Below are 11,774 nucleotides of genomic sequence, written 5' to 3'. Positions count from 1 at the left end.
TCAATTAATATAATATATAAGAGAAAGAGAGTATGTATATGTTATAAATTTAAAATTCAGAAATTTACACACATTCTCGAATCAAAAATCTCCCAATTAAAAGTTGACATGCTCATATAAGTATTAATGAATTCAATGCTTGAAAAATAATTTTTCTCTTAAAGTTTCTCTCCCTCTTTTTCTAAAACAGATGCATCTTACTGCAATTTTTGCATTAAATGGAAAATTTAATATTGTAAAAAATTTGAAAATATTTAAATGCATTTTATACATTTAATCGATATCATATATAAGAGAGAGAGAGAGAGAGAGAGAAAGCAATAAATGCGAAATTTAGCCTGATCTCGGTTGTGAATAGCTCTACACGCTCCAGTCACTTTTTGGGCATCGATGAGCACGCGGTTGCTCGCTTTTGGATAAAGGGAACAATTAAGGAAATGTTGACGTCCACAAGCGAGAAGCGCGCGGCATTTTTGTAAACGATAATAAGCAACGCGTGTCGGATTCCCGAGAAGCGGAATAAATTTGTTGGTCTCGTGGCTCGCAATTACGCGTCGCAGTTTCATTTATCGTCGGTTAATTCTCTCCTTCCACGTACGAGTTTAGCCGTACGGTAAACATCGTTCAGCATATATGTATATAAGATGGGAAAGAAATTATCAGACAAATCGGAAATTATAAAACTCGTAAGAAGTTGGACGGAATTTTGAAAACGTTTGAAAAAAAAAACCTGATAATTTAGAGTGTAAAAGAATACAAAAAATTAGTTTTACATTAAAAACAACGAATTTTTAATTAGAGATCGTGATTCAAAACTAGAATTATATATTCTATTAGAATGTAAAATAGAGATTAATAAAGAACCGGCAAATTAAGATGGACACCGCGCGATTATATCACGGACGCGATTAAGGATTTGATGTTAAATACCCTGCAATTAAGTCTGAAATTAAATTGTCGAGAATAATTACAGCAAAGGCTTTAATTCGAAAAACAGATTCGACTAGGAGATAGAGAGAGTGAATAGAAAAGTCATGAAAAAGCAGGCGATGAAAACCGCGGTCGGCTGTCAAGCGTTTAATTACCAATCAGAGACGCCAGGTTATCGCGTGGTTGATTCCCGCCGTAAATTTCCGCGAACTTCCTACGAAACGTAACTACAGAGAGACCCCCAAAAAAATACAATGAGAATTTATAGCAGAGGTATACTCTCTCTGGCAATTTCGAACATTTATTTCTTTATTTTTTCTCAAAAAAAAAAAAAAAAAAGCGTTTAATCAATACTTTTTCACATCAGAACGAGACATTTAAAATTTAAGAAGACACTTAAAACGATTGCATGATTTTTTTTTATTTTTTCAGAGTCAAAAAAGTAATTGATAAGAGACTCATTAGAAATATTTGACGAAAGATATAATTTTTTAAAGAATGTGTTTCTAAATATTAAATAAATAATGAATAAAAAAAGATGAAATAAATAATAATATTACACATATATCTTCTATATAATCTTTCTCTATTTTGAAGCAGAACTTTTGAATTAATTCGCTACGACTTTTAATCGCTGAAACATTTAAAATGCCTCGAGGTTTATTCCAGAAGGGCACGTAGATACTCCATGATTAATACGAAGGGGTTAATTTTCCAGGCCGCCCCGTATAATACGTTCACATAGCTCGTTCGCGAATGCGTCTAACGCAATGTTTGCCGGCCTTTTTATTATTATACATTATACACACATGTACGCATGCACACAAACGGGCGTATGCACACACACACACACACGCCATTCGCATAATCACCATCAGATAACGAAGCGCGCGATCCGTCGATGACAGGAACACGGTAGACTCGAGCTGCTTCCCATTCTCGCGTTCATGCTCGGAAATTACCTCTGAAATTACCTTCCTCCCTTTAAGACCCTCCCTTCTCCGTCATCAACGGCGATAATATGATGCGACGGTCTGCTTCGATGACGTGCACCGGAAATCCCTTTGAAGACGCGCACCAGAAGCTCTTCCGATCTTGATGAGGACTGAAGCGTGCAATGAGAGGTTTAACGTGCAAATTCTTATAAATTCATAGAGAATGCCTCGGTAATTAAGAGCCGGAATGAAAACGGGCAGGAACGAATGTCCAATGTGTGTACCAATAAGTGCGCGTCCTTGGATACACTCTTCAGAGATTTATCTAAGGAGAATCGGAACCAGAGTTGCCACAGACCTGGAAAACCGGGAAGTCGTGGAATTTTTCATTAGTCAGGAAAAACCTGGAAAAATCAGGGAAGTATGTAAATGAACCTGGAATTTGAAACTTTTATCGCAATTTTCCATAAATGTTCAATATTATTGCATTCTACATACTAGTCCATGCATTAGTTATTATTTTTAAAATATATATTAACAATTGTCTGTTTTTAGAAATTTAATGTGGAAATTAGATATATTTCCTAATGTCAAGTTCATTTCTATTTGAATATTTTTAGAGGTTTGTAAAAACTTAAATTTTTTTTAACGTATATTAAACATTAAAATATATCGAAATAAAGATACCAGGGAATTAATTGACCAACACTGGCTAAGGTGAAAAATCTTTTATTGAAAAAGACGCAACGTTTCGACTCCGAATTGGGTCCTCTTCAGGCTACAAATTAAATTATACATTTCAATAAAAGATTTTTCACCTTAGCCAGTGTTGGTCGATTAATTTCCTGGTATTTTTATTTCAATATTTCAACTGGCAATCGGATCACTTTTTTGTTAAAATATATCGTTTATTAAATGTTTTTATTCAATTCACTTTTCTTTTATTCTTTATTTTCCTCTGCATTTTTTCTCAGGGTCTCTAGCGATCAGGTCAAATCTGGAAAACCGGGCATTGTCAGGAAATTTTATAAATCTGGAATTGTCAGTGAAAAGTTAGGAAATTTTACTATTTATCTGGATTTTTTCACATTATTCTACATTTGTTTGAATAATTTAAAATTTTTTATTAAATAAATATCTCAAGGATTTCATGATTTAATATTTAATTGATTTATCATATAAATATATGCAAATTATATATTTGAAGAAAATAATACTAAAAAGTGAGGGAAAAATTGAATTTTTGGTCTTGGAAAATCTGAAAAAGCCAGGAAATTATTTTCATTGAGTCTGCTGGACACCCTGACATGGAAAAGTCAGAGAATTTCAAAATTCATATTTGTGGCAACCCTGAGAACTCTATCTGGGCCAGAGAGAGCGTGCTCGATTCTCAGCCAATATATATCCTCTCCAAAGACGAAATTCGCAAGTTCGGCCGTTACGCAAGCCGTTAGAACTCACGAAGGCGCTCGCGACTCGCCTAATTAATATCTGCAGTTAAATCTGGGATCTAGATCTGAACGAACCGCTAGCTCACCAGCCAGCCAGCCAAGGTGTACCGGCTCCCTGATTCCGTTGCCCGTTGCTGTTGTTTCCAGCGTCATCGCGATCGTGTGTTCGTGTGAATGTTCACTGACCCGACCGGTTGCTTGCGAGTCCGGTCGCGAAATCTGCCAACATCTGAGAGTCTTCTCAGCTACGAGCACGATCCGATTGTTTGTACGTGGAATAAAGTAAGATCGTATCGGTCGGAGACATGCGCGGTCTCGTCCGTCATTTTTACCCAAGTGTCAAGAACCCTAATAGCGCAACTTATCCCAAAGATATTCAGAGGATGTTCTCTGAACGTCTTCGGGATATGTGTGCTTTTAAGGGAACTCTCGAAATTTCCGAATTGCGTGCGTATCGTCTCGAGAATCTCTAAACTTTAAGTGTTCCTTAGCTTCCGAGCTGTTTCTTTTTTTCTTTTTCGTTTCACCTGACGAGGCGGCAAAAAAGAACGACCGATACACGCTGGCCGTAGATTTCACGGTACAGCTGCAACGAGGCGGTTGTAGACGATAAATCCTCACCGCGGTTGCGGCGGAAGTGCGCGGATGTATATCCTGCAGGCTCGCGAATGAATCGCAAAGCGATCGCGACGCGATAGCTTTTCTCCTAACGGCGAGCGATCAGCTGACGAGAGCGTAATCAGCTGACAGTTGACAGGTGACAGATGAAGCGTCGCGTGAGTGATTTTCGGACGATCGAATAGACTGAGATTTCTTATACGAGAGAATAAATCTCTTCTCTCTTGCATCCTCTCCTCGTAAATGTATAACGTCCATCTTACGATATTTTTCCGTTGCGCACTCTTGTTAAGTTGAAAAAAAGAAAAATTAAAAATCGAAGAGAGTGGCATCTTGAATCCTGGACCACGTTTTGCACTTTCGAGTTGAAATTTTTCTCGTCTCGAATTGAAATGGTCGGTCGCGAACGCAAATATAGCAGACTCATTCAGCGCTTCTCAATCCGCAGCGTTTACGGTTTGCGCGAATATACATATATTATATATAAGTATAAACTCGAAGAGAGGAATTGCTTCGACTAATTTGCCCGGTTAATTTTATTCGGTGGCTCTTATGGAACTTTAATCAGATCGCGATTGTATATAAAAAAAGTTTACGCACGGTTCGGCCATGTGGAAGCTGCCGATCTCTTGGGAGAAAAGTAACATATCTCGTTTCTTTCGAATTTATTTCGCGTTTTCTTTCTTTTTTTTTTTTTAATCGCTACGTCGATTTTTCCGATAAAGTTGTCGGTGTTTCGAAAGTTCCTCCAGGCCATGCACGATTTGAGTATCACTGCGTTATTGGGACCGCATTCCCATTCTCCGGGGCCCGAGCGACGCGATGCAGCGTTTGAGGAGCTGCGATTTAGAGCGGCGGCGCAATGTGCAAAGCACACGGGGATAACCCGTATGAAGAGCTGTCGGCGGTTATGCCGAATAAAATGTCTGATTTGCTGTACTGCCACCGATTCCTTCGCTCGAGGCGGCACGATGACCAACATTCCGCGCCGCGTTTATGGGCCTACCATGTCGATCACGGATGATCGCTGCTCTCTTCTTACATATGCGGAGTGAGAGGGAAAATAAAGATTGTGAAAGAGAGAGAGAGAGAGAGAGAGAGGGAGAATACGTCGGCGAGGATGGGAAAAACGCGCGCGGTCGCTCTTTATGGGATACTTAATAAGAGGCCTTATCGTCCAGCGGTGAAGTTAGATACAGAGGCAACGAGGCGTTCGCGTGGATATACGTCGATGATGCACGTTTAACCGCGGCGGCTGTCATCGAGCATTACGTCGATGAAAGATACGATGAGTCTCCATCCGCGTTATCTCCCAGTGATTTGCGCACTCGATGTCGATCTGACATCGACGATCGTAAAATTCCCGATTAATCAAATGTAGGTACAAGAAGTCAAGTGTCTGAAAATAATCGAGACTACTAGATTCCGTAGATTAAATCAATTTCAAGATTGCTTCCGACCGTTTAAGCCTGATCTATCCTGGTATCATTACAGCTTAGCATTTTAATTCAATAAAAATTAATAAAATTAATATAATATATAATATGTAATATTATATGTAATAATTGATTATATATACATATATAATATTATTATAATACAAATAATTAATATTCTCAAAGATATAATAATAATAAATAAAATTGAGTTCTGCTGTGATATTTTCTGCATTAAGGAGATGCTGCCGTAGTTCTATTTTATCGACTTTAAGTTAGGTTAGGTTCATTTTTTATTGAATATACAGATTGAAAAATCCTCCACAATGAAAGTACTGATAATAATAAATGAGTTCTTTCATGTCATTTCTATTGCGAGCGCTATATTTTGTGCACAAATAAACTGCAGAATTTTTGTATTAAATAAATATTGTTATGAGGTGATGCAAGAGACCGATAAAAAAACTTTAATTTTTCCCTTTTATTGTTTTTTTATACGAAATTATTTCCCCGTTCATTATTATCAGTACTTTAATTGCGGAGAAAAATTTTTCAATCTGTATAACCAATAAAAAGAAAAACCCTTGAACTCAAAGTCGATAAAACAGTCATGGTCAGCATCCCCTTAAAGCATGGAAGATTAAAAATCGTCGCGTTCTATATTTTGCGTATTGTGTGCGATATGAGCAGACTGGAAATTCTGAAAAAAATCAAAAACTATATGTTATCCCGGTGCGAGGCGGCGTAAAAGTTAGGGCGCGTACAGGTAACAGGGGCATCAAACTCTCGGGGCCCGGACCGGGTCCGCTGCAGGGGGTCCAGTCACGCTGACATGTTTATCACACTCGTTCTCCCCGACTCGTGCCATGCGTTATGCGAGCTTTGTGTTATGCTGGGGAGAGAAAAGGAAAGGAAAAAAGGGGTGAAAGAGAAAGAGAAAACCCGTGAGGTTTCACGTTACTGGCGACACAATGACGTTGTACGTGTCTCTTAACATTTTTCATCTCCGGGTATACATATACCGCGGGAAGATGCTACACAATTTTAAAGATCAGAAATACCAAATAAAAATATATAAAATAAAAATAGAGATACAAAAGATAAATAAAATTTGAAGACTAAATTGTCAAAAAATTAATAAATTTTTTAGTAACACCACTTATTTATTATTCTGAGAATTTTTAACTTTTCGAATTCCTGAAAGCTTTTGTTATTCTATATATTACATTGAATATGTTAATCATGATAATATCATTCGCTAATAAAATTTGGGATAGAATTATCAAATGAAAATTGTGCGATGAAATCATTTATTTATCTCTCTCGGGTGCAATAAATAAAACTATCATTACTTTTTTTATTATTTCTAATTATCAGCGTCGACCATCTGTATTCCGGTCGCGATACTCTTAATGTATTTGTGTGTGCCCTTCGCTAACTAATTCTCCCAGTTTCTCCCACAACGTTGTCTCGCACCTCTCTCTTGTTCGCGTAAAAGAAGAGTAATGCATGTAGTAATGTGCGGTGTAAGAATGAGCAAGATTAAATTAACAGAATACTGCATAATGTAACGTTATCTGAAAGATGTTGTTAATTCCATAATAGATATACGACAGTAAAAGAGGCTCACACGACATTAATATTTATATATCGAGCGTGCAGGATATCTTCAAAGCTCTCTGTCTCGCTCGGTGAGTTTGATTGGATATCAACGCACCGATAAAACTTTCCTCCGTATGTAATATGAAATATCTCGGTAATTAAAGCAACGCGCATTTTGTAGCCATTTACTTCTGATTCAGTTTATATTTTGTGCGCCTTTAAGTCTCGGCGCAAGACGGATGTTTCCCGGAAACGTTCACGGCCAGAATTCTCTTCAAAGCGCGGCTGCGTTTCAGTCAATGATCTGTGACGCGAGAGGCGACGCAGATAAGCCTTGACGATTCGAGATAGTCTCTTCGAAGTTAATTCTTGCACGCCCGCACTCTCATTGTCACATATAGATACACTGTAAATTCAACACTGTCTAAATTTTCAGAATTTTCTGTATATAAATTTTTCATTTTTTTGAGAGAAAAAAATTAGATTGTTAGAATTTTGCAAATTTTTATACATTAAAATTTTTTTTTAATTAATATTTTTAAATTAATTAATGTAATTTCTATTATGTAATTTTTTTAAATAGATTTTTCTTTTTATTTATTTGATTAATATTTAATATTAATATTATTGCTATATTTTATTATATTATTATAATATATTATTTTCTTATTTTTCTAAGATGTCTGAAGAGAAAAGTCGATAAGTGCTTTCGATATACTGCATTTAAGGCGCTTATCAGTTTTCTTTTTAATAGAAATTTAATCTTAGAAAAATAAACCTTTTTTTTTCTTTTCATATAAAATGTTTTTGCGTTTGAAAAATCTAAGTATTTTTTTAGGACACGAACCTCTTGAGATTTCAATGACGAAGGTTATCGAATAAATGAATCGAATTATCTGGCTTTTCTTCAAAAGGAAAGCAAGGAGCTCTCATTGTTAGGTATAAGAATTTTGCGGGGCCTAATACGAGTAAATCAAATGTTCTCTTTTGCTGACAAAAATGAGAAGAAAATATCTTCAATTTTAATATTTTTATCTATTTTTATAAATATATATAATTTATTATTTTTTTTTAATAATTATTCCCTGAAGAGAGATACACATAGCTCGTCATTTTGCGATAGATTATTCTCATTCAATAATCTTCTTAAAATCTTACGTGGTGATCGACTCTTAAATTAACGCCAACTTACATCAAAGTGATCTTCACAACAAATTATTAAGCAATCCGGTGTAATTGTACACGCTTTTATCTATTAATATTATCTACAGTATATATCGCCGAAACATATGTGCGTTGATATCTAATGATTTTTGGGTGACAAGAGAAGAGAGAAAGAGGGAAAGAGAAAAAAAAGTGAGAAAAAACGCTGGTCGTTAAAAAGGATTTCCCCGCGATATATCTTCATTTACGTACGATAAACAACTCATGTGTCTCGCGCTCTCTCACACTCTCGAAAAAAAATTGTGTCACTGCGACAAGTCAACTCATTTTTTCGCCGCCCTTTGACGCCCGTCGCACATTTTCGTAATTTCTTGTATATAAAGAGATGATTAGATAATTTTTATATCTCCTCTGCATCTTTCTTATGTGCGTACTTTCGTCAATTAAATTTATAAAATTTTGTAATTCCATGTTTTTTAGAATCTTGGTATAAAAAACTTTCTCTTTTTTTCTCTAAATTATAAATACGCATTTTACTATATTTATTTAAAGAAAAAAGGGTTGCTCTCGTTCAATTTTATTTTATGTCTTTTTTATATAATATAATGTTATATTTATATAATAATAATATTATATAATTATATTATTATATAAATAAATTATTATTATATAAAATATTATTATATAAATATAACATTATTATATAAAAAAGACATAACAATAAAATTGAACAAGCAACCCTTGTTTCTTTATAAATATTATAAAATGCGTATTTATAATTTAGAAGAATTATACATAATATTATTAAATAATATTTATAATATCTTGCAAGAAAATCCTCAGAGAAATATTTTTCGCTGATAAATACTAATCAGATCTAACTATCGAGCTGAAAAAAAGAACGCGTCAAGTCGCATCACACACTACCGGTCGTTTGATAAGACTGATAAAGCGCATAAAGAATGTTTGTCCTCGCGTCTCTCCCTCCAATTTCTCCCTCGTTGGTATCTTAATGTCTGTGCGGCCGATCTGTCTCCCTCTCTTTTACTGTTAATCTTCCTCCTTGTTCCTTCTCTTTCTTTTCGGCCGCTTCTCCTCGTCGATGCCATAAATATTATGCGACTGCAACGTGAGCGCAGCTGCACTCGGACGATCTTTTCGTTTCTCTCGGTGGTCCACGATCGCCCCGACCTCGAGAAAATCGACGCCAAACCGGATTAGAGAGGAGATTAAAGCTGGATTAGCTGAGAATGAGCTGAGAGTTTTGATATGAGATATATCGACGTCCGCGGAATTTAATGCTATATCGCGTTGCTATAATTTCAATTGCGTTTTGTTCGATGAAGCCAAGAATTTATATCAGTCCCCCTTTAAGATATGAGAATTGTCAAGAAAGTTGCGAATGGGATAAATTTCATTTGAAACGATTTAAGAAGAGAGAAACAGAGACTTTCGGAAATATCGATGTTGGAGATTACGAGGGAAAAGAATATATATATCTATGAGATAAGATTTATGAAAAATTTCAAGATATATCTATGTGAGATAAGATTTATAAATCTTAGAAAGGTTTTATATGTCAAGTCGTTCTATAGGATTTGTGTTCATTTTTTTATTAAAATTATTTTAAAGCAACTCTTTTTAGAAATATTTTTTGACAAAATTAATATAATATTTATATTATAATTTTCACAATAAATAAGTCGATTCTTAGGCGTACTTGATTTATAAAGATATTTTAATAGTTAAACTTTTACAATGTTTTTTAATTCAGCGAGAAATAGTGAAATTAAAATAGAAATGAATAAATAATTATAAATAAATCTAGTCACTGTATAAATCTATAATTTTGTATATACATATTTCATTCAATATTCCGTGTAATGAATTTGTCTTACGATCGGCGCATTTCTAATTGCAAATAAAAAATGTTTATTTTTATTTTAAACATTTGTTTAAATTTTCTCCTCGATTAAAAATTCAAATAAATTTAAACAAGCGGAAGCAGCGTCGCTCCAAATTTCTGTACACTTTGAAAACGAACGACAGGTTTTTCACGCTGGTAACATGCGTGAAAACGAACACGCCCCTCTGTGGGTTTTCCACCGATGACAGGTGTTATAATGCCACTGTGAAAAGTCTCCGAGGGCAGCTGCTATTTTATTGGGGTTGGCGATGCGTCGAAAAACATTTTACGACACGAATGGTTGAGCAGAGTACCCTTGAATGTGTGTTCGCACACAGTTATGCTCATTTATAGTTCAATCAAGGATTTCTCGATTGCATCCCATATGGTGCAAGATTGCAGCAACATTTTATTGCAATATTACAACATTGCAGAAACATTGTGAAATGGTACACGGTAAAATGTCCGCTTTCAGTAATATTGTTCTATAACATTGCAGCAATAATGCAATAAAATAAATATGTAATATTACTATTGGATTATTGGAAAAGTGTCAAATACATGATCGGACTGAAATGTTTTGTACTTAATATTTTTTGCGTGAATTTTATTTTTATAATATTTCTGAAATGTTGCTGCAATGTTGTTTAAATTATATTGCAAATTCATGCCTATATAATATTTCTGCAATATTGCTATGCAATGTGCAATATTGCAATGTTGTTGCAATATTGCTGCAAACTTGTGTGCTATGGGATATAATATATATATATATATATATATATATTATTTTATATATATTATAAAATATATATAAATATTATAAATATATATTATATTATTTTATACATATATATATATATATATATTCATCGAATCCAGGAGAAAAATCACAAGTCGTAAAACTCGTAATAAAATAAAATGCATACATATATAATATATCGAGGTAAACACAAAATAAAAGATATACACAGTGACTGACGTATTCGTTTCCTGCGGCAAAATCAACATACATTTCTTCAAGAGATTTCGTTGATATAAAATTGGAAAGTATTTCTCGCGATGAAATTATCCCGATTGCTTAAATCCGATCTCGAGATGATAATTTCGTTGGGAAATAAATAAGCGAACAAATATCGCATCGGCAAGATATATTTGCGCACGTTTTTCGTTAGCATTCGCGTAATGTCCGGTTGAAGTGCATCGAATCCGACGATGATGCACTCCTCGCGAGAGAAGCGCATCGCGGCGCAGCGTCACTCTCTTCACTCTCTCGAGGGTCTGCGCATCGAGTTGGCAGTCTGATTGATATACGGACTGTTAAGTGTTTGCAATAACCGACGTTTATATCCACCTCTAATACAACCATAAATAACTGGCCACTTCGAGATCCGCCAGTCCGGACCTTCGAGAGAAAACGAACGATGCGGACACCGGTATTTTTGGCTGTATTTTTGCAAATTAATATCAAACGAATGTTTCGGATGTAAAATTATCAATTGTGCTCATTCGATGTTTGAAATCTGGTTAATTATAAATTCTTTTTTATTTTTAAATAATTTTTGAAATTTAGTTTTTTTTTAAATTGAACCGACAGTTTTAATTTAATTTTGAAGAAAGTGCTCCAATTTTGCGACAAGAGAGTTTCCGGGTATAAAATTTAAGACATTACAGAACGTTAAGCAGAAAGTACAGACGCACTAAAAAAATTTATTTAATTCGCATAAATATT

The sequence above is a fragment of the Nylanderia fulva genome, unplaced genomic scaffold (genome assembly GCF_048542155.1).
Source record: "Nylanderia fulva isolate GAGA-0341 unplaced genomic scaffold, ASM4854215v1 Scaffold15, whole genome shotgun sequence".
Classification (NCBI taxonomy): Eukaryota; Metazoa; Arthropoda; class Insecta; order Hymenoptera; family Formicidae; genus Nylanderia; species Nylanderia fulva.
Note: the sequence above shows the minus strand (reverse complement) of the source record.